We start from the raw sequence: 21,919 nt of genomic DNA on the forward strand, positions 1-21,919 counted from the left end.
AGTCTCAGAATCCTAGGTTTCTCCAAGCCTGTAATGATAACTGTTAGCCACTAAGAAAAGCTGGAATTGTGCTCACAATGCTTTGGAAGGCCGCAAAATTCCACAATGATGACCATATGCTGAGACAAGGCCGTTCCACAGATCCATAGACAGAAACTCCAGCCCTCTGGTTTTTCCTTTCTCACAAAGGTGGAATAAAAGGAGAAATAAATACCACTTGGTACTCAAAAGGAGGCTCTGAAACTTGAGGCTTGGCATTGCTCATTCAAGGAGAAAAAATTTAAAGAATGCAAGTGTGCAAAGAAAGAAGAAAATCCATACTGATTTTTCTCCTCAAACAGATTAAGGGGGAAATCAGGGATGCTTTAAAAGACTGGTTTCTGGTTTTCTAGGAAATTAATTTCTACAGATCGTTCTGCTTCTGCCCACACTGTATGAATGTGGTAAGTGGACTAGAGGCAGGTGGAAAGACATGGGCGTGGAAGCCCCCTGAAAACCACTGAGGGGCCAGGACTGTGCCCCTTGTTATCTGAAAAAGAACAGGAATGACATCTGTCTCATCATGCTAGAAAAATGAATTATCCCGATTTCACAGATGAGGAATTTGAATTTCAAAGATGATACGCCAGCTTGTCCCAGGGTCACATAGGTATTAAGTGGCTGGGATTTTAAAGTCAGGATTATCAGAAGCCAAGACCCACTAAGAAATAGGACTCATTTGACATGAAGTTCCAGGGTTCTCCTTGGGTTAGTTCTTATATTACCTATTCATTGTTCAAGTATCTTTTTATTCAATGTTTATTAAGCACTAGCTATGTACAAGGGCCAAGATAAAAAAACATAAAACCATTTTTTAAATTTTTACCGAAAAACAGATTTTATTTTTCATTTTCCCAAAACACTAAAATTGCACATAGCATAGCAATAAGGCGCACAACATAAACTAATACATGCAATCAATAATCCCAAAAGTCATCGCTTTAAGTCTTACTTTAGGACTCCTTAACTTGCACACAAGGATGAATCTTAAATGGCATTTATCAAGGTTATCAATGAAGAACAAAAGAAGTTAACTTCAAAAAATTTTAGTGTAAAATATATCTTAATCCCTAGTAACTGGAACTTTCTATAATGGAAATATCTGCATTGCATCTCTATAACTGAGCTAAATCAAATATTTTCAAGCTCAGTTTTTATTTATTAGAAATATTGCTAGTGAGAAGATGGTGGCTTAGTGAGGGAGAAGATGGCAGCTTAGTAAGACGCGCGGATCTTAGTTTCTCCTCCAGGACAGCTACTAGGGGAGTAGAAATGATACAGAACAGCTCCCAAAGCCACGACAGAGATAAAAAAGACAGCGTACCCCATCCTGGAACGGCTGGCTGGCTGAGAGAACCCGCTCTGGTGAGATCACCGAGGGGCGCGGGCTTCACCGGGCGGGGCGGCAAGCGGCCGGAGTCACTCCCTTCCCCCTCCCCGGGCCAGCTGGGAGAATTGGACAGGCGGTCCCCTCAAACCATGGCAGCTGGCGCCCACACCACGTGCGGCCCCCTGGACCAACTGAGAGAATTGGATCGGAAATCCCCAGGCCGCGGAGAACGGTGACGAAGGGGGGCCCTTCCAAACCCGTGACTCCCTGGGAACGTGCACTCTCCCGGGCGGGCCGCTGCGGCTGGTGCCCTCCCGCCACCGGGCCGACTAGGAAATTCAGACGGGCGCTTTCTCGGGCTGCGGCGGCCAGCGACCCTCCCCACGTTCGGACCCCAGGCCGGCTGGCACTCTTCCAAGCCACTTCGGCTAGCGAACCTCCCAGACGGCGAGAGTTTTCCAAAGTTAAAAGGCCCACAGCACCTTTTACTGGTGGGACCCGCAGACAAATGTGTGCCACGAGTGCCACCTACTGGGCAGGATAAGAAAAACAGAACCCAGAGATTTCACAGAAAAATCTTACAACCTTGTTGGGTCCGACACCCAGGGAAATCTGACTAAATACCCAGACGCCAGCAACAGAAGATAACTGTCCACACTCAGAAGATTGAGAATATGGCCCAGTCAAAGGAACAAACCAATAGTTCAAATGAGAAACAAGAGCTGAGACAACTAATGCTGAATATATGAACAGAAATGGAAAACCTCTTCAAAAATGAAATCGATAAATTGAGGGAGGACATGAAGAGGACATGGGCTGAACATAAAGAAGAAATAGAAAATCTGAAAAAACAAATCACAGAACTTATGGAAGTGAAAGATAAAGTAGAAAAGATGGAAAAAACAATGGATACCTACAATGATAGATTTAAAGAGACAGAAGATAGAATTAGTGATTTGGAGGATGGAACATCTGAATTCCAAAAAGAAACAGAAACTATAGGGAAAAGAATGGAGAAATTTGAACAGGGTATCAGGGAACTCAAGGACAATATGAACCGCACAAATATACGTGTTGTGGGTGTCCCAGAAGGAGAAGAGAAGGGAAAAGGAGGAGAAAAACTAATGGAAGAAATTATCACTGAAAATTTCCCAACTCTTATGAAAGACCTAAAATTACAGATCCAAGAAGTGCAGCGCACCCCAAAGAGATTAGACCCAAATAGGTGTTCTCCAAGACACTTACTAGTTAGAATGTCAGAAGTCAAAGAGAAAGAGAGGATCTTGAAAGCAGCAAGAGAAAAACATTCCATCACATACAAGGGAAACACAATAAGACTATGTGTAGATTTCTCAGCAAAAACCATGGAAGCTAGAAGACAGTGGGATGATATATTTAAATTACTAAAAGAGAAAAACTGCCAACCAAGACTCCTATATCCAGCAAAATTATCCTTCAAAAATGAGGGAGAAATTAAAACATTCTCAGACAAAAAGTCACTGAGAGAATTTGTGACCAAGAGACCAGCTCTGCAAGAAATACTAAAGGGAGCACTAGAGTCAGAACCAAAAAGACAGAAGAGAGAGGTATGGAGAAGAGTGTAGAAAGAAGGAAAATCAGATATGATATATATAATACAAAAGGCAAAATTGTAGAGGAAAATATTATCCAAACAGTAATAACTCTAAATGTTAATGGACTGAATTCCCCAATCAAAAGACATAGACTGGCAGAATGGATTAAAAAACAGGATCCTTCTATATGCTGTCTACAGGAAATACATCTTAACCCAAAGATAAACACAGATTGAAAGTGAGAGTTTGGGAAAAGATATTTCATGCAAATAACAACCAGAAAAGAGCAGGAGTGGCTATACTAATATCCAACAAATTAGACTTCTAATGTAAAACAGTTAGAAGAGACAAAGAAGGACACTATATACTAATAAAAGGAACAATTAAACAAGAAGACATAACAATCATAAATATTTACGCACCGAACCAGAATGCCCCAAAATACATGAGGAATACACTGCAAACATTGAAAAGGGAAATAGACTCATATACCATAATAGTTGGAGACTTCAATTCACCACTCTCATCAATGGACAGAACATCTAGACAGAGGATCAATAAATAAATAGAGAATCTGAATATTACTATAAATGAGCTAGACTTAACAGACATTTATAGGACATTACATCCCACAACAGCAGGATACACCTTTTTCTCAAGTGCTCATGGGTCATTCTCAAAGATAGACCATATGCTGGGTCACAAAGCAAGTCTTAACAAATTTAAAAAGATTGAAATCATACACAACATTTTCTCGGATCATAAAGGAATGAAGTTGGAAATCAATAATAGGCGGAGTGCCAGAAAATTCACAAATATGTGGAGGCTCAACAACACACTCCTAAACAACGAGTGGGTCAAAGAAGAAATTGCTAGAGAAATTAGCAAATACCTCGAGGCGAATGAAAATGAAAACACAACATATCAAAACTTATGGGACGCAGCAAAGGCAGTGCTAAGAGGGAAATTTATTGCCCTAAATGCCTATATCAGAAAAGAAGAAAAGGCAAAAATTCAGGAATTAACTATCCATTTGGAAGAACTGGAGAAAGAACAGCAAACTAATCCCAAAGCAAGCAAAAGGAAAGAAATAACAAAGATTAGAGCAGAAATAAATGAAATTGAAAACATGAAAACAATAGAGAAAATCAATAAGGCCAGAAGTTGGTTCTATGAGAAAATCAATAAGATTGATGGGCCCTTAGCAAGATTGACAAAAAGAAGAAGAGAGAGGATGCAAATAAATAAGATCAGAAATGGAAGAGGAGACATAACCACTGACCTCACAGAAATAAAGGAGGTAATAACAGGATACTATGAACAACTTTACGCTAATAAACACAACAATTTAGAGGAAATGGACGGGTTCCTGGAAAGACATGAACAACCAACTTTGACTCAAGAAGACATAGATGACCTCAACAAACCAATCACAAGTAAAGAAATTGAATCAGTCATTCAAAAGCTTCCTAAAAAGAAAAGTCCACGACCAGACGGCTTTACATCTGAATTCTATCAAACATTCCAGAAAGAATTAGTACCAACTCTCCTCAAACTCTTCAAAAAAATTGAAGTGGAGGGAAAGCTACCTAATTCATTCTATGAAGCCAACATCACCCTCATACCAAAACCAGGCAAAGATATTACAAAAAAAGAAAACTACAGGCCAATCTCTCTAATGAATATAGATGCAAAAATCCTCAATAAAATTCTAGCAAATCGTATCCAACAACACATTAAAAGAATTATACATCATGACCAAGTAGGATTCATCCCAGGTATGCAAGAATGGTTCAACATAAGAAAATCAATTAATGTAATACACCATATCAACAAATCAAAGCAGAAAAATCACATGATCATCTCAATGGATGCAGAGAAGGCATTTGACAAGATTCAACATCCTTTCCTGTTGAAAACACTTCAAAGGATAGGAATACAAGGGAACTTCCTTAAAATTATAGAGGGAATATATGAAAAACCCATAGCTAATATCATCCTCAATGGGGAAAAATTGAGAACTTTCCCCCTAAGATCAGGAACAAGACAAGGATGTTTACTATCACCACTGTTATTCAACATCGTGCTGGAAGTTCTAGCCAGAGCAATTAGACAAGAAAAAGAAATGTAAGGCATCAAAATTGGAAAGGAAGAAGTGAAACTACCACTGTTTGCAGATGATATGATTCTATACATCGAAAACCCTGAAAAATCCACAGCAAAATTACTAGAGCTAATCAACAAGTACAGCAAAGTAGCAGGTTACAAGATCAACATTCAAAAATCTGTAGCATTTCTATACACTAGCAATGAACAAGCGGAGGGGGAAATCAAGAAACGAATCCCATTTACAATTGCAACTAAAAGAATAAAATACCTAGGAATAAATTTAACTAAAGAGACAAAAAACCTATATAAAGAAAACTACAAAAACTGCTAAAAGAAATCACAGAAGACCTAAATAGATGGAAGGGCATACCGTGTTCATGGATTGGAAGACTAAATATAGTTAAGATGTCAATCCTACCTAAATTGATTTACAGATTCAATGCAATACCAATCAAAATCCCAACAACTTACTTTTCAGAAATAGAAAAACCAATAAGCAAATTTATCTGGAAGGGCAGGGTGCCCCGAATTGCTAAAAACATCTTGAGGAAAAAAAACGAAGCTGGAGGTCTTGCGCTGCCTGACTTTAAGGCATATTATGAAGCCACAGTGGTCAAAACAGCATGGTATTGGCATAAAGATAGATATATCGACCAATGGAATCGAATAGAGTGCTCAGATATAGACCCTCTCATCTATGGACATTTGATCTTTGATAAGGCAGTCAAGCCAACTCACCTGGGACAGAGCAGTCTCTTCAATAAATGGTGCCTAGAGAACTGGATATCCATATGCAAAAGAATGAAAGAAGACCCATATCTCACACCCTACACAAAAGTTAACTCAAAATGGATCAAAGATCTGAACATTAGGTCTAAGACCATAAAACAGTTAGAGGAAAATGTAGGGAGATATCTTATGAATCTTGCAATTGGAGGCAGTTTTATGGACCTTAAACCTAAAGCAAGAGCACTGAAGAAGGAAATAAATAAATGGGAACTCCTCAAAGTTAAACACTTTTGTGCATCAAAGAACTTCATCAAGAAAGTAGAAAGACAGCCTACACAATGGGAATCAATATTTGGAAACGACATATCAGATAAAGGTCTAATATCCAGAATTTATAATGAGATTGTTCAACTCAACAACAAAAAGACAGCCAACCCAATTACAAAATGGGAAAAAGACTTGAATAGACACCTCTCAGAGGAGGAAATACAAATGGCCAAAAAGCACATGAAGAGAAGCTCAATGTCCCTGGCCATTAGAGAAATGCAAATCAAAACCACAATGAGATATCATCTCACACCCACCAGAATGGCCATTATCAACAAAACAGAAAATGACAAGTGCTGGAGAGGATGCGGTGAAAGAGGCACACTTATCCACTGTTGGTGGGAATGTCAAATGGTGCAACCACTGTGAAAGGCAGTTTGGCGGTTCCTCAAAAAACTGAATATAGAATTGCCATACGACCCAGCAATACCATTGCTGGGAATCTACTCAAAGGAATTAAGGGCAAAAACTCAAATGGACATTTGCACACCGATGTTCATAGCAGCATTATTTACAATTGCAAAGAGATGGAAACAGCCAAAATGTCCATCAACAGAAGAGTGGCTAAACAAACTGTGGTATATACATACGATGGAATATTATGCAGCTTTAAGGCAGGATAAACTTAGGAAGCATGTAATAACATGGATGGACCTAGAGAACATTATGCTGAGTGAGTCTAGCCAAAAACTAAAAGACAAATACTGTATGGTCCCAATGATGTGAATCGACACTCGAGAATAAACTTGGAATATGTTATTGGTAACAGAGTTCAGCAGGAGTTAGAAACAGGGTAAGATAATGGGTAATTGGAGCTGATGGGATACAGACTGTGCAATAGGACTAGGTACAAAAACTCAAAAATGGACAGCACAATAATACCTAATTGTAAAGTAATCATGTTAAAACACTGAATGAAGCTGCATCTGAGCTATAGGTTTTTGTTTTGTTTTGTTTTGATTTTACTGTTATTACTTTTTTTTTTCTCTATATTAACATTCTATATCTTTTTCGGTTATGTTGCTAGTTCTTCTAAACCGATGCAAATGTACTAAGAGATGATGATCATGCATCTATGTGATGATGTTAAGAATTACTGATTGCATATGTAGAATGGTTGATTTCTAAATGTTGGGTTAATTTCTTTTTTTCCGTTAATTAAAAAAAAAAAAAGAGAAGGGGTAATTGGAGCTGAAGGGATACAGACTGTACAACGGGACTGGATATAAAAACTCAGAAATGGACAGCACAATACTACCTAATTGTAATGCAATTATGTTAAAACACTGAATGAAGCTGCATGTGAGGTATAGGCTTTTTTTTTTCTTTCTATTATCGTTTTAATTCTTATTCTGTTTTCTTTTTATTTCTTTTTCTAAATCGATGCAAATGTACTAAGAAATGATGAATATGCAACTATGTGATGCTATTAAGAATTACTGATTGTACATGTAGAATGGAATGATTTCTAATTGTTTTGTTAATTCTTTTTTTAATTAATAAAAAAAAAACACTGAATGAAGTTGCATCCGAGCTATAGGTTTTTGTTTTGTTTTGTTTTGTTTTGTTTTGTTCTTACTATTATTACTTTTATTTTTTTTCTCTATATTAACATTCTATATCTTTTTCGGTTATATTGCTAGTTCTTCTAAACCGATGCAAATGTACTAAGAAACGATGATCATGCATCTATGTGATGATGTTAAGAATTACTGATTGCATATGTAGAATGGTATGATTTCTAAAAAAAAAAAAAAAAATGGACAGCACAATACTACCTAATTGTGATTGTAATGTAATTATGTTAAAACACTGAATGAAGCTGCATCTGAGGTATAGTTTTTTTTTCTTATATATTTTTGTATTTTTTATTTTTATTTTTATTTTTTCTCCATATTATCATTTTATTTCTTTTTCTGTTGTCTTGCTATTTCTTTTTCTAAATCGATGCATATGTACTAAGAAATGATGATCATACATCTATGTGATGATATTAAGAATTACTGATTGCATATGTAGAATGGAATGATTTCTAAATGTTGTGTTAGTTAATTTTTTTAATTAATAAAAAAAAAGAAATATTGCTAGTGTTTGTATTTAGACTTACAGACTCATAAGGGAGGCAGAGATGAGCCACATAATGGTAAAAAGGTGTTATAAGTACTAAGTCAAGAGTACTTGCAGAGTACAGTAATAATATAAATAGCTAACAGTTGTTGAAAGCTTGCTGTTTAGGACGACAGTTTTGCTTAGTATTAGAGGAGGGACACAAAAGATAAGGCAGTTGATTTTACTGATGACTGACATTTTGGTTTGCTAAAGCTGCCAGAATGAAATATACCAAAAATGGACTGGCTTTTACAATGATTTATTAGTTACAAATGTCTAGTTCTAAGGCCATGAAAATGTCCCAATTAAGGTATCAGCAGGACGATACGTTCTCTGAAGAAAGGCGGATGGCATCTGGGGTTCCTCTGTCACATGAGAAGGCAGGTGGCCAGTGTCTGCTGGTCCTTTGCTCCTGAGAGCCATTGCTTTCAGCTCCTGGTTTCAGTGGCTTTCTTTCTGTATGTCTGTCAGTCCTCTGTTATTATCTCTAGGATGTTTCTCTCTAAACTCTCTCTCTTGGTGTTTTTTGCCTTTTATTCTCTAATAAAGGGCCCTAATAAAAATTTAAACCCACTTTGAATTGGAAAGGCCACATCTCAATGGAAACAATGTAACCGAAAGTTCCGCCCACAATAGGTCTGCGCCCACAGGAATGGACTAAAAGAACTTGGCCTTTTCCAGGGCATATAAAAGCTTCAAACCCACACAGATGGGATAATTTGCTAGATTTAGCAAATAAAAATACAGGATACTCACTTAAATTTGAATTTCAGAGTGAACAAAAAAGTAGCTTTTTAGCATCATTTATCAGAAATTCAATGACAAGTCATCTCAAAGTCGTTTCTTTTTTGGAAATAAGTGGGTAACAAATTAGTGCACATGTATTTATAATTGGGGAGGTGGGTGCATGATCCCAGAATCAAACCCAGGTCTCCCACTTGGAAGGCAAACGTTCTACTACCGAACCACCTGTGTACCCTAAATTAGGTCACATATTTTGCCACTTCCGAAGCATAAAGCCTCCCACTGAGTTAGGTTGAGGTGGAATTAAATATGTCAGTGTAAAGCTCACCTTTGCCAAGCAACCACTCAGGTTGGCTCTTTTTCTTCATGATTATGGGGTGCTATGTTTTTAAGGAACACCCCCCTATCCCCTCAGAAAAAATAATTAAAAAAAGAGAGAGAGAAAATAATGTTGCAGAAACAGCAGTTACCTCGCTCTACCGCAACTGGCCCACGATTTGGATTAAGCCACTTACCCTCTGTCTGCTTTAGCTTCCTGGTCTGCAAGGTTACAAGGTTTTCCTGCATAGGCTCCCCTCAGCCTGACAGCTATCTCCTTTTCAGTAGTGGGGCTAAGTCAGATCGACTATCAGGCCAACCACTGAAGGAGGAATCTCGGTGCTTCAGCCTTCCTGGCTATTCTATACGCTCCCAATGTTATTCTAGAAAATTCCCTCCTGCTCTTTTTAGCTAGAGCTGATTTCTGCTGCTTTCAGAGATTCAGAGAATCAAATCACTGGGGTCTGGGGGTGTCTCATGGTCAGGTTCATGTGTCAACTTGGCCAAGTGGTGGCACCTGTTTGTCTGGTTGGGCAAGTGCTGGCCTGTCTGTTGCAATGAGGACATTTCATAAAATTAAATCATGATCATGTCAGCTGCATCCACAGCTGATTCCATTTGTACTCAGCCAAAGGGGAGTGTCTTCTGCAATGAGTGATGCTTCATCTAATCACGGGAAGCCTTTTAATGAGGATTCAGAAGAGACAGGCTCTATTCCTGCTTCAGCTGGCGAGCCTCTCCTGTGGAGTTCGTCCAGACCCTCCATCGGAATCATCATCTTCACAGCCTGCCCTGTGGATTTTGGACTCTGCGTTTCTGCGGTCACGTGAGACACTTTTATAAATTTTATACTTGTGAGTGTTCCCTGTTGATTCTGCTTCTCCAGAGAACCCTAACTAATACAGGGTGAAAAGGTCAATTACATTTGTGAGATTCCAGGTTAAAGAAAGTTTTTGCTGCAGCACCTCAGAGCCTTTACTATGATCATGTATTATGACACTACAAAAGAGAATATAGTATTTACAGTTTCACTAACTGCATTTATCACCAATCTTTTTTGGCGTTTTGTTAGAGCAATTTAGAGTATTATATCCTGGAGATTCTGACTCATGAGAGTTTTTCACTTTCATCTTTAAGGATTTTATGTGTATTAATTCTGGCCTACCATTCAATTTTAGGATACTGGGTGAAGAAACTGTGTTTTCCACTTTTCATTCTCCTTCACATAGTACAAGCCATGAACTGACAGTACAGCAAAATTGTGCTTTGAAGTCCTTGCAAAGCAGCTATTCCATAACTGCATAGCAGTTAATGTGATTAAAGCCACAGTAGATCGCAGAATGTTCTTTATAAGGCAGAGAGAATTGACCCGTGTCATTGCCAAAAAGCAATTTTCATGATTATTTTGCTTGCCCAGGATTCCTGTGGTTTCCACTGGTAAAGTGATCCCCCATTTCCTGACATCATCGCTCTCTTACTAATCCTTCGTATCACGAGGCCCCTGGGAGGGCTGCCTGTCCTAGATAGAGGATATTCTCCAAGCACAGCCAAGTGTTGATTGTCCACAGGTGGTTCAGCTTCAGCTCCATCAGCAAATTGTGGTTATCAGAGACTTGACTACTGGGACTAAGGGCACTCCGTTCAATCCAACTATTTTATTTAATGGAAACTTTTTATCAATTATAAAAACTCTTTATCAAACTTTTTGTCAAGTACATACCATGTGCCAGACTTTTTCTTACCGTCTCATCCCTTCTATTTAATTCTTACCCTACATGATTGTGTTTCAACTTTTTATGAACTGCTGAGACATATCACTCCTCTAGTATATTGTCTAGAGACTAGGACACTGGCCTTAAAAAACTGCGGATCCTTACTCATCATAGTGTCCTCTGTGTATAGTAGATGACAGCCCTGTGGTACTGTGTGTTTGGACAACAGAAATAGATACACAGGGGTGCATGGGTGGTTCAGTGGTAGAATTCTCACCTTCGATGTGGGAGACCCAGGTTCGATTCCTGGATTATGCACCACACCCTTCCAAAAAAATAGATGCACAAAAAAATGCAAGCCTCAAAGGCTTAAACCTTTGAGCAAAATTGAGAGGGAAAGCTTTATAATGTAAAAAATATTGATCTAAAGTTTCGACTACAAGCTGTTCATTCCTGGGTACTGTCTTCATTTAATGCAATTATCTAATAACCAGAAAGAAAAGGAAAATACACACTATTTCTTAGGATTCATAAACAAGCACCGTGTTAATGACACTACATGTATATTACATGCATGTTTTACATGTGAAATAGACAATATAAAGGAAGTACTTTTATTATCCCCACTTTACAGAAGAGAAATTAAGACAAGACATTGGGAAATTACAAAGCTAATCCAAGGTCATATGGTTAGTAAGGAGCAAGACAAGGTTTAAGTCTGTCTCCAACACTTGCGCATATAACCACTATGCTATTATTGACAGAGTTGCTGAGACATTGATTCCATGTGTCCTCTAGGCAGCCAGGGAAGATCTGAGGCATATGGAGTCCTTAAACTCAGTTGTCTCTGGCCATGAGCAGTTGCATCTGTCTAACCCTTGCTGCTCACCTCCTCCCACAATCCTGAGCTATGAAAATTACTTTCCAAATGGGCCATGACATGGCAAAGGTTGGGAAGTACTGATTTGGCCAACTAAGGAATTATTTCTATGAAAGATGAAAGTCCTTGGGTGGATGGAAAATGCAAGAAGTGGCCCTGTGCAGACGGTGCTCCTTTTTCTTTAGACAGGAAGGGCCAAGCTAAAAGATCAAGCTTTAGGGGCAGATGGGGAAAAGGCACAGAGAGGGAACTGTCATTCTTTCACAAGCTTGATAGGATAATTAGGCCAGGGGGCCCTAAGCATTGATAATTATTGAGGTCAAAAAGCCGCCATGGACATGGCCAGAAGGTTCTTGACAGTCTAGAACAAGTTTCAGTAAACTGTGGCCACATAACCTTCTATGTACAGTTCATGAACCAAGAGTGTTTTCTGTATTTTTAAAGGATAGTGCACAAAATAAAGAAGAATATATGAGAGCAACCATTTTTGGCCCACAAAGCCAAAAATATTTGCTATCTGGTCATTCAGAGAATAAGTTTGTCATAGAACTCACTGTGAAATCACCACGAGGAAGCTGTGGGCCAATGAATGTGAAGCCAAGATATAAACAAAATGAAAACAATATAAGATTGCTAGTGTTTCACTTGCAGTTTTGTAGCTTTTAACTCTTCAAGATGGATTTACTTTAGCCTTTGGGAACAAAGTTTCAGTGTTTACTTGGAAAGAAGGAAAACAGGAATCTAACCTCCTATTTATTGATCTTAAACCTTCCAGTTAGTTAATTCTCCAGGTACTTTTTTAAGGTAGATTCTGTAAGAATGAACAGCTGAAAAGAAATGTTTCCGAGAGGGGACATGAGAGATCTTAAATTTTAAGACAGAAAGAAAATTATTTAGTGCTTCCTGCTTAGCAGGAACTTTCATAACTGCTGAATCATTTAACCTCATAAAAATCTCACAAGGTCTGTCTCCATTTTAAAGATAACAAACTGGATCTCAAAAGGCTAAGTGACTTGCCTGAGATCAAGCCAGTGGTAAGTGGCAAACCTGGGATTCAGATCTTGGTTTTCTGGTTCTAAGAGTAATGCTCCTTTTTCTGTTCCAAGCTCAAGAGAGTGAATTTGAAGCTGTTCCAGAGGATGGTAAACCAGAGTCCCAGTCCTGCCTACATGACTAATATTGCATTCAGTTAAGCTCTGGGCTCCTCTTCTGATTAATGAACATATCAGATGAGAGGATTGCAAGACCCCTTCCAGCTCCATCCATCTATGAGTGTTTTTTGAGAAATGATGTGAATGAAATAGTAAAGGAAATTTGGGAAGGCAACTTTATCTTTCTGACTTGTCCAACTTCCTTGACTATGTTTTAGATGTGTGAAGGGGGTATGAGGTCAGTAGGGGTAAGAGGAATTTGGCCAAATTCATTGAAGTGAGAAATACATGACCAAAATATGACTGTGAAGGAATTTCAAGGCTGACAGTATGACAGCCTGACTTAACAAAGCCTCCTTTCCACTACAAACACATGTAAATGTTGGATAAATATTTTTTAAACTCTAAAACACATCGCCTGAAAGAAAGCCAAGGCAGTTCTCAGATGCCAGAAACAAAAAGGAAATTCAAAACCAGGGATGCAAGTTCCAAGTTGACATGTGAGGGGACCAGGAAAGAGCCAGGCCTGGATATGAGCCCCACAGTAAATTTAGCCTGGAGGCTTTTCAGGCTGGAACTGAGACCTCTCTTTAAAACTGGGATGCTCCAAAATCTTTCTAGGCCATGAAAGAGGGACTAGAAGAACACCATCTTCTGCCCAGAGAAGCAACAAGGAAGCAAGATTTAGGTAGGAAAAAAAAAAACAGTCCTATGAAAAGTCCAGAACCTAACCTGGGTATGAGGTATGAATTAATCTACCAAAATGTTATAAGAATCTCAAGCAAGAAATTAACATAATCACTGAGCCATGTCCAGTGGACACCACAGGAGCCTGGAGAGAAGTAAATACTTCTTTACAGCTCAATAGGGAATTACCCACAATCCAGGGTTCAGGAGACTCTCACAAGAAGAAAATATAAAAGCTTACAATAAAAAATTACTGTGTTAGCTAGGGTTCTTTAGAGAAACAGAACCAACAGAAGAGATCTGTAAATATGAGATTTATAAAGGTAGCTCATGCAAGCATGGGAGTGAAAGAGTCCAAAATCCATAGGGCAGGCTGTGAAGATGGTAACTCCGAAGAAGGATCTGGACAAACTTTGGAGGGGAGGCTCACTGGCTGAAGAAGCAGTGAAGAACTCTCTCTTCTTCCTTAAAGCCTTCAACTGACTGGACTATCTTGTGGGAGACACACCCAAGCCCACTGCAGATGTAATCAGCCACAGGTGCAATCAACTGACTGATGATTTAATACACCAGCCTTTAGCAACCAGCCACAAAATAAATGTCCTTGCAGCAATGGTCGTACCAGTGCTGCCTGACCAGACAAATGGGTATCATCACTTGGCCAAGTTGCTGCCAGAACCTAACCATCACAATTACGAAACACATGAGGGAAAGTATCAGGGTGCAGCGTCTACTGATACAACAGAAGGAAGAAGTATCAGCCCACCAAGTAGAAATAATAGAATAATTTGAAAGACACTATAAAATAAGTATATTTAAATTGAGAAGAAGATGAAGTATGTTTAAATTGAGAAATGAAAGAAAGCATAGTCAAAATATCAAAATTATAAGACTTTCAAAAAATTTAAGCAAAGGATTTGAAGATATAAAATAGAACTTCTAGAACTGAAAAATATGTTTATTAAAATTCTAAAGTCAAATTAAATAGTAGACAAACACTTAAAAAGAGCTAGTGAACTGATAGATAGATTTGAGAATATCATCCAGAATGAAACACAGAAAAATAAGGACACGAAAATATTAGAGTTTACAAGACCCAATTGACTGATAAATTCCAACATAGATCACACATAAATTCCAGAAGAGAAAGGAGGGAAGGGAGCTAGAAGCAACTCAAAGAAATAATGACTGAGAATTTTCTAGAATCGAAGAAAGCTACTGAGTCTGAAGTAGAATAAAACAACACAAAACAAACCCACACAACAATGTACAATGGGGTCAAATTTTTGAACAAAAGAAGGGAAACTCTTAAACACATACACAAAAAGAGAGCTAATCTAAAAAGCGTGGCAATTAGGCTGACTACAGAGTTATGATTAGCAGCAATAGAAGAGTTTCTCTTAGACCCAACTGAACTATTGTTCCAGAGTGAGGGTGAAATAAAGATAATTTAAAAAATAAGTCTAAAAAGTTTATCATTGACATCCATTGCTAAAAAAATTACTAACTGAAGTAAAAAAGACAATTAAAATTAAAAAGGAGTGTGAGGCAAGAAGAAACGATGGGCAAAGAAACCAGTAAGTATTAATTTAAATTATACTTGTTTTTTTTATCCCAAGAGCTTGCTGGGGATTGACAGATGTCCCCCATAAAAGATATGTTCAAATCCTAATCCATGTTTGTGTCAGTGTGAGCCGATTTGTAAATAAGACATTTGAAAGTGCTATTACAGTTAAGGTATCTTCATTTGTGAATAAGATCTTCAAAAATCCTACTTCGGATGAGGCCAAATTAAAATCACAGTGGTCCTTAATCCATATGACTAGAAGCTTGTAAAGAGAGGAAATTTGGGTGCACTCAGTCAGTCGAAGCCAGAAATCAGAAGAAGCCAGAGTGGAGAGAAACATATCTTGTAACTGATGCCTGCCATCCCCAGAATGCTAGCAACCTGAGAGAAAGCACCGCTTTACCTACATCTTGATTTTGGGCTTGTAACTCTCAAAAGCGTGAGACAATAAATGCTTAATTTTTAAGCGAACTACTGTGGGTTATTTGTCATAGCAGCCCTGGCAAACTAAGACAGAGTTAATTTAGGAGAGTCAAACCAAATTAAATTAAAATACTAAGGAACAAAACATAGAAAATGGGAGAGAGTATTTTAAATGCTTGTATTTGGAGGGAGGGAAATAAAAATATTGATAATGTTAGACATTTTTAGTGAGATATGCATAATAAAAATTTTTGTTGCAATGAAAATCAATATAATAACAGGAACAAAGAAGGTAAAAAAGAACAAATAGAAAGCATAATGATAGAAAACACAAAATGAAATGATAGAAATAAGTAAATATATTAGTAATCCAAATAAATGTAAATTGATTTTAATCTCCTAGCATAATTTTTAAATCCAGATACATGTTGTTTACAAGAGATATATCTGAAACATAATACCATATAAATGATGAAAATAAAGTGGGCACATATTAGATAAAAGAAAGAAGACATAAAGATATTAATATCAGGTAAAATCAATTGTAAGGCAAAAATCATTATTAGAAATGAGGAAGGTAATCAGTTAATGGCAAAAGAAATAATTCATTAGGGAGATGTACTGATCCTGAACATATATATTGTTAACACACAGCATCAAAGAAAAGGAAGGGAGGGAGGGAGGGAGGGAGGGAGGGAGAAAGAAATTTAGAAATCCATGCCTATAGGTAGAGAGAGAGAACAAGCAGACACAATTTGGTAAGAGCAAAGATTTAAACAAGTTTCATTTTGTCATCCATGGAACCCCATTCTCAATAGGAGAATACATATTCTTTTCAAGTCCATTTGGAATATTTCCCTGCACCCCCAAATGACCATGTGTTAGGCCACAAAAGGAATCTCAACTAATACCAATGAATCATATAGACCACTTTCTCTTAGTTTAGAACTAAGAAACACACTTCTAAGTCATATATTAAAGAAGAAATCATGATAGAAAGTATGAAACATTTAAAACTGAGTGACAATGAAAAATCAACATATCAATAGAGATTAGGATGATCAAGCACTACGTATAGAGAAGTGCCCACAAAATAAAATACTGTTATAGGGGTAAATTGTTCCAGAGGTTGAATACATGAATTTTTTGTCTTTTATTGTGCATTAGTGGAATGATCAGGGCAAGCCTGTATATGGGGAAGTTGCTCTCCAGGTCCAATTTCAGAATCAAATTCGAAATCCCTCCCAATCCTTGGTGAGGTTGGACGCCACCTAGTGGTGACTGTCTACTCTGGCTTAAATGTTGATTGGATGGATTCTAGGTTCAGTGACTGCCTAGGGACTCTTAAGTCTGCCATTTCACCTCTCCCACCTACACAGTTTGAGAACTTTAATCCACTTCCACAGTGAGAACAAAAGTCAACTGCGTTACACCAAGATTAGTGTTTTGGCCAGGGTTTGCTACATTAGAAAAGAGTAAAAGCTAATAATTAACCATTAAACATTGACTCAAAGAGCTCAAAAATGAACAGAGAAATCCAAAGGAAGTAGAAGGGAGGAAATGGCAAAGGCAAGTAAGGAGTCAATGAAATAGAAAATAAATAATAAAGTTTTAAAAAATCTGATGTTTTTAAGTGAATAAAATATCTGGCAAGAAAAAATATGCAATATTAAAAATAAGAAATGGGCCATAACTAAAGAAATTAATTTTTATGTACATAAATAATAGTATGTCAAATTTTAAAACAGATAAAATAGACTATTTTACTACGTTTAAAAATATTTAATTATCTTATTTTGACACACTTATAAACCATATATGTTTTTCCTCTCCTAAGTAGAAGTTCTGGAGTTTCTCTGCTGCTGGCAGTTCTTTTGGTCTCTCCATCATGGTCCCAAGATGACTGCTTCAGCTCACACATCATGCCCACAGCCCAGTCAGGAAGCAGGAGCAAGGAGATAGCATAACCAGTAGAATTCTGCTTATCTCCTGTAAGCCAGAACTGCGTCAAATAGCGATCCATGTCTGGAAAGAGGCTAAGTAAAAGGGGATTGGGAATAGAGTTGGCTCAAGAAACCAACGTATTTGCCACATCATGTTCACAAATTAATTTGTATCCTTCTATGTTTTTCTTCATGTTCCTATACAAATACATTCACATATTTATATATTCACGATTAAGATGGGGCAAGGAAGTACCCAGAGATTATACATGTATTCCTTGCTTCCCCTTGTATAAAAGCAGCCTACCTCCTCCTATTGATCAGTGTCAATGTAGGGGATCACGTGAATGTACCAGCAAACCTCCAACTACAAGGTGTGCAAATGACCAAGGGTCCAAACTGCTGGCTCTGAAATCTATCTCCATGTTTGCCTGGAAGCCATGCTCCCCACAAGCTGCTCTTGGCTAATGACCAAGCACTACAGGGAAACTAAGGCAGGCCATTCTTGGGAAACATGGAACTCTGCTGATGGATGATCTTTGGTCAAGGACACCCCAATGGCATTTCTGGCATTTCCTTGGACTGCATGGCAATCTGAGATGCTTCCAACCAATCTTCCTTCCCTCTCTTCACTTCATTCAAAATAGGACTCACATTGTAGTCTGATGACTCTCCCAGCCTTACCCAGCTTCTGCCCCATTTTCCTTCATAGGCTTTTGACCCAATAAAATCCTTCCATGTTTAATCCTGCATTGATATCTGTTTCTCAGAGGACCCACACTTACAGTCAGATACCCCTCCCAAGTATGGTGACTTTCATTTTGCCTGCTGGGACCTGGACACAAGGTGTTCAAAGTACTCTGGCAACAACTGTAACTTCTGGTTTAATGGGATCCTTGCTGCTCTGCATCTACTGGAAAGAGTGCGTCCCTATGGAACCCAGGACCTCTAACCCTGCAAAGGTCAGGCTTACTAGGACGGGAGCACCAAATCCACACTTGGGTCATTGGGAGTGATGATAAATTGGGCCACTCCTGCATCTGCTCCTGGGTTTCCTGACCCATTTATTCTTCATGTTGGAGACACAGCACCCCATGCTCACAGAATACTGACTTGGAACTGGAGCTCTGGCTTTTAGAATATTACTCCATTTTTTCAAGAGACCAGCTGCTTCTGAATGGTAGTATATTTCCATGGTCCCATGCCCACACCTCCTCCACTGTGAGGTCAAATACTAAGCTGTGTGGGAGCCATCCTACTTCTTTTTCTATGTGGAAGTTAAAATCATTCTATGTGCTATAAGGAATCTGATTATTCATGAATCCTTCATATCGTGAAACTAAAGAGAAAGGTAGTTCAATGTACTAGTGTATTAGTGAGGATTCTCCAGAGAAACAGAACCAACAGGCTATACACACACACACACACACACACACACACATACACACACACACATAATGTAAATATCTTGAGATTTGTTATAGGAATTGGCTCAGATGACCATGGAGATTGGCCCAAATTCTGTAGGTCAAGCCACAGGTTGGGAACTCTGATGAACATTTCAATGAATTCCCCCAGGAGAAGCTGGCTGACTGAAGTAAAGAGAATAGAAACACTTCCTTCTGACTGCAAAATCATCAGCTCCCCCTTTAAGGCCTTAACTGATTGGATGAGGTTTCTCTCAAAGCTGAAGGCAGTCTCCTTTATTCATTGTAGATATAATCAGCCACAGATGCAATCAACTGACTAATAATTTAAATCCATAAAATACCCTCATAGTAACAATCAGGACAGTGCTTGCTTGACCAAGCAACTGGACACCATAACCCAACCAAGTTGACACATAAACTTAACTACCTTAACTGGATTACTAAATAAAGAATAGACATTCTTTCCATCAGGGGTTTCCCTATGTAAACATATATTAAAGAATTACTAGAAAGGCAGTGATGTCCAATCCACTGCAGCAAACTGATCATTTCAATGTGTGCCCCAAAAAAGTCAAATGAGAGTCATTTGCCTTGTTCACGGAATTCACTCTTAAACTAAAAGAGAGGAAAACTGTCCAATCCTGCATTTGAAGGTGGCCTGGATTATATTACCTCTGTGTTTCCTTTCAGTGCTAAGATTCCATAATTCTGTAACATTCAAAGGAAACTTTTCCCCACTGGAAGCCCAATTTCTTGGTCTGCAGTAAAAATTTACCTGTAAAGGGGACCGTAACGTAAGACATAAGATTCCTGGCAAGATAGAGACCAGTTGCAACAATACTAAAACATTTTATCTTTACCCCTGCCACACACACACATTTTGTTTTCTCAGTCAAAATTCCTCAGTGCACCCCCTAACCTTCAAAATTATTCTTCATGTTGATACTGAAAGTCAGAGTCCTTTCTATGTGCTATAATATCCTGCAAGTCTGAGCTCTGTTAGTCATATTTTTTTTCTTGGCAGGTTTTGGAACAAATTCTTCAGAGTTATGAATCTAAACCCAGGAATCCATGGAACCTGTAGGTTCAAGGCACACATAAAACAGGGCTTTATAATTGCCTGGAGTTGGGAGACAGAGGCAATGAACACACAGGACATTAGGAAATTTATTTGGGAAACCAGGACACTTCTCCCTTTTCCCTCCCTATAAAAGAAAATCTCATGTTGTCACAAACTACAAATAAAATGCTCAAACCATCTCCCTGGGGTGGTCTTATTCTCTTAGATAGTGTTTGGGAATTGTCCCAGTCTAATTTTTAAATATCAAACCACATTCCAATCTAAGGAGGAGAAATTTGAAGGAAGATTGAGGGCTCAGCAAAAAGAAAACAGTGTTTTAACCAGTTTGCACACATGTGAATCAGCTCTAAAGTTGTCTGGTTGGAATATTGGTCCTATGTGAGCCTGGAAAAATTACTCAACCTCCCTGTGCTATGGATAAGCATAGCACCTACTTCATGGTGTTTGCAAGGATCAACTTAACAGATAAATGGCATTCCAGTATTAACTGATACAAGCTTTGATAGGGTAGGTTTAGGATACTTTGGGAGTTTAGATTAAGATCTTCTAAGCTGGATTGTGGAGTCAAGAAAGGCTTGCTGGAGAGAGGAGAAATTGGGCTAAGAGGACACACAATCTTATTAATAGCAAGACTTAAACGAGACTCATAAGCTAAGCACATTTTTACTTAGGTCATGAAGAGTGTGTATGAGATAATCTTATTTCTGTCCTGAGAAAAATGTTAACCCTTGGAGAAAAGCAAGAGACTCTTGGCAAATCCATGACACTCGACACACATTGCCTGCATCGTCCTGCCCTGCTTCATAAGGCCCAAGCACCAAACAGTCCCTTAGCCACCTGGGGCACATGGCCCAACCACCACTGTCTAGTGGAAGTAGTGACATCTGGTCACTCACCAATGCCAGAATTCACCGATGCACCATTGTGGGATCTACCTGCCCTTGGTCTGGCAACTGCACTTCTGAACTGACTACTGGACTTTATTTGCTTGTGGACACCATTCTGCCTCAGTCTGAGGTCCAGTCTAATTCTTTGGCCTAAAAAGTGCCCTGTCTCTGCTCCCATTCAGTCCCACCATAAGGGAGAGAGATCAGATAATACCTGAAAGGGTTGAAACTGTTTCAGAATCCCCATTACGCATAATGACATCTCATAACTGCCTAGCATAAATAGCATACAATTTTAAAAAGAATCCCAATGTGAAACTATACTATGTGATAAAATTACATAGAACTAAATACACATGCACACGCACAAACACATACATAAATGAGAACAAGTGAAACTAGGGAAATCTGAACAAGATTGATGGAGTGTATCAATATCAATATCCTGGTTATAATGTTGCTGTACAATTTCATGAGATGGTGTCATTGAGGGAAAATGAGTAAAGGGTACACAGGATCTCTCCATTATTCCTTACACTGTGTGTGAATCTACAATTATCTCAAAGTAAAAAGTTTAAAGAAAAGAAGGATCCTAATAGCACTTATTCTATATTAAGCACTACTGAAGACCTTAATTGATTAGTCCATTTATATATACCAGTGGATCTCAAAAGTATGGTCCACAGACCCCAAGGGGTCCTTGCGATTCATGCAGGGAGTCCCTAAGACAATATTTGCCTTTTTCACTTCATTGATGTTTGCTCAGATGACACAAAAGCAATTGTGTTTTAGAATATACCAAGGCAATGCCAACCAATTGTACCATGGTATTGAATTTGTCCCAATCGTGCACTGCCAGTTCTTTGTTGTTTTTTTTTT

At 38.3% G+C, this 21,919-nt stretch overlaps 1 long non-coding RNA gene and 1 other non-coding gene across 2 annotated transcripts; both read left to right on the top strand.

The window, feature by feature from the left end:
- The first annotated feature begins 131 nt into the window (after nt 1–131).
- On the top strand, nt 132–20,322 carry LOC143646189 (uncharacterized). Its single transcript, XR_013157368.1, has 3 exons — nt 132–443; nt 17,537–17,690; nt 20,097–20,322. It is a non-coding gene; the product is annotated as an uncharacterized LOC143646189 (long non-coding RNA).
- TRNAR-UCG (transfer RNA arginine (anticodon UCG)) lies at nt 11,239–11,309 on the top strand. Its single transcript has one exon. It is a non-coding gene; the product is annotated as a tRNA-Arg (tRNA).
- Nucleotides 20,323–21,919: the final 1,597 nt, after the last annotated feature.

Source organism: Tamandua tetradactyla, chromosome 9 (genome assembly GCF_023851605.1).
Source record: "Tamandua tetradactyla isolate mTamTet1 chromosome 9, mTamTet1.pri, whole genome shotgun sequence".
Taxonomy (NCBI): domain Eukaryota; kingdom Metazoa; phylum Chordata; class Mammalia; order Pilosa; family Myrmecophagidae; genus Tamandua; species Tamandua tetradactyla.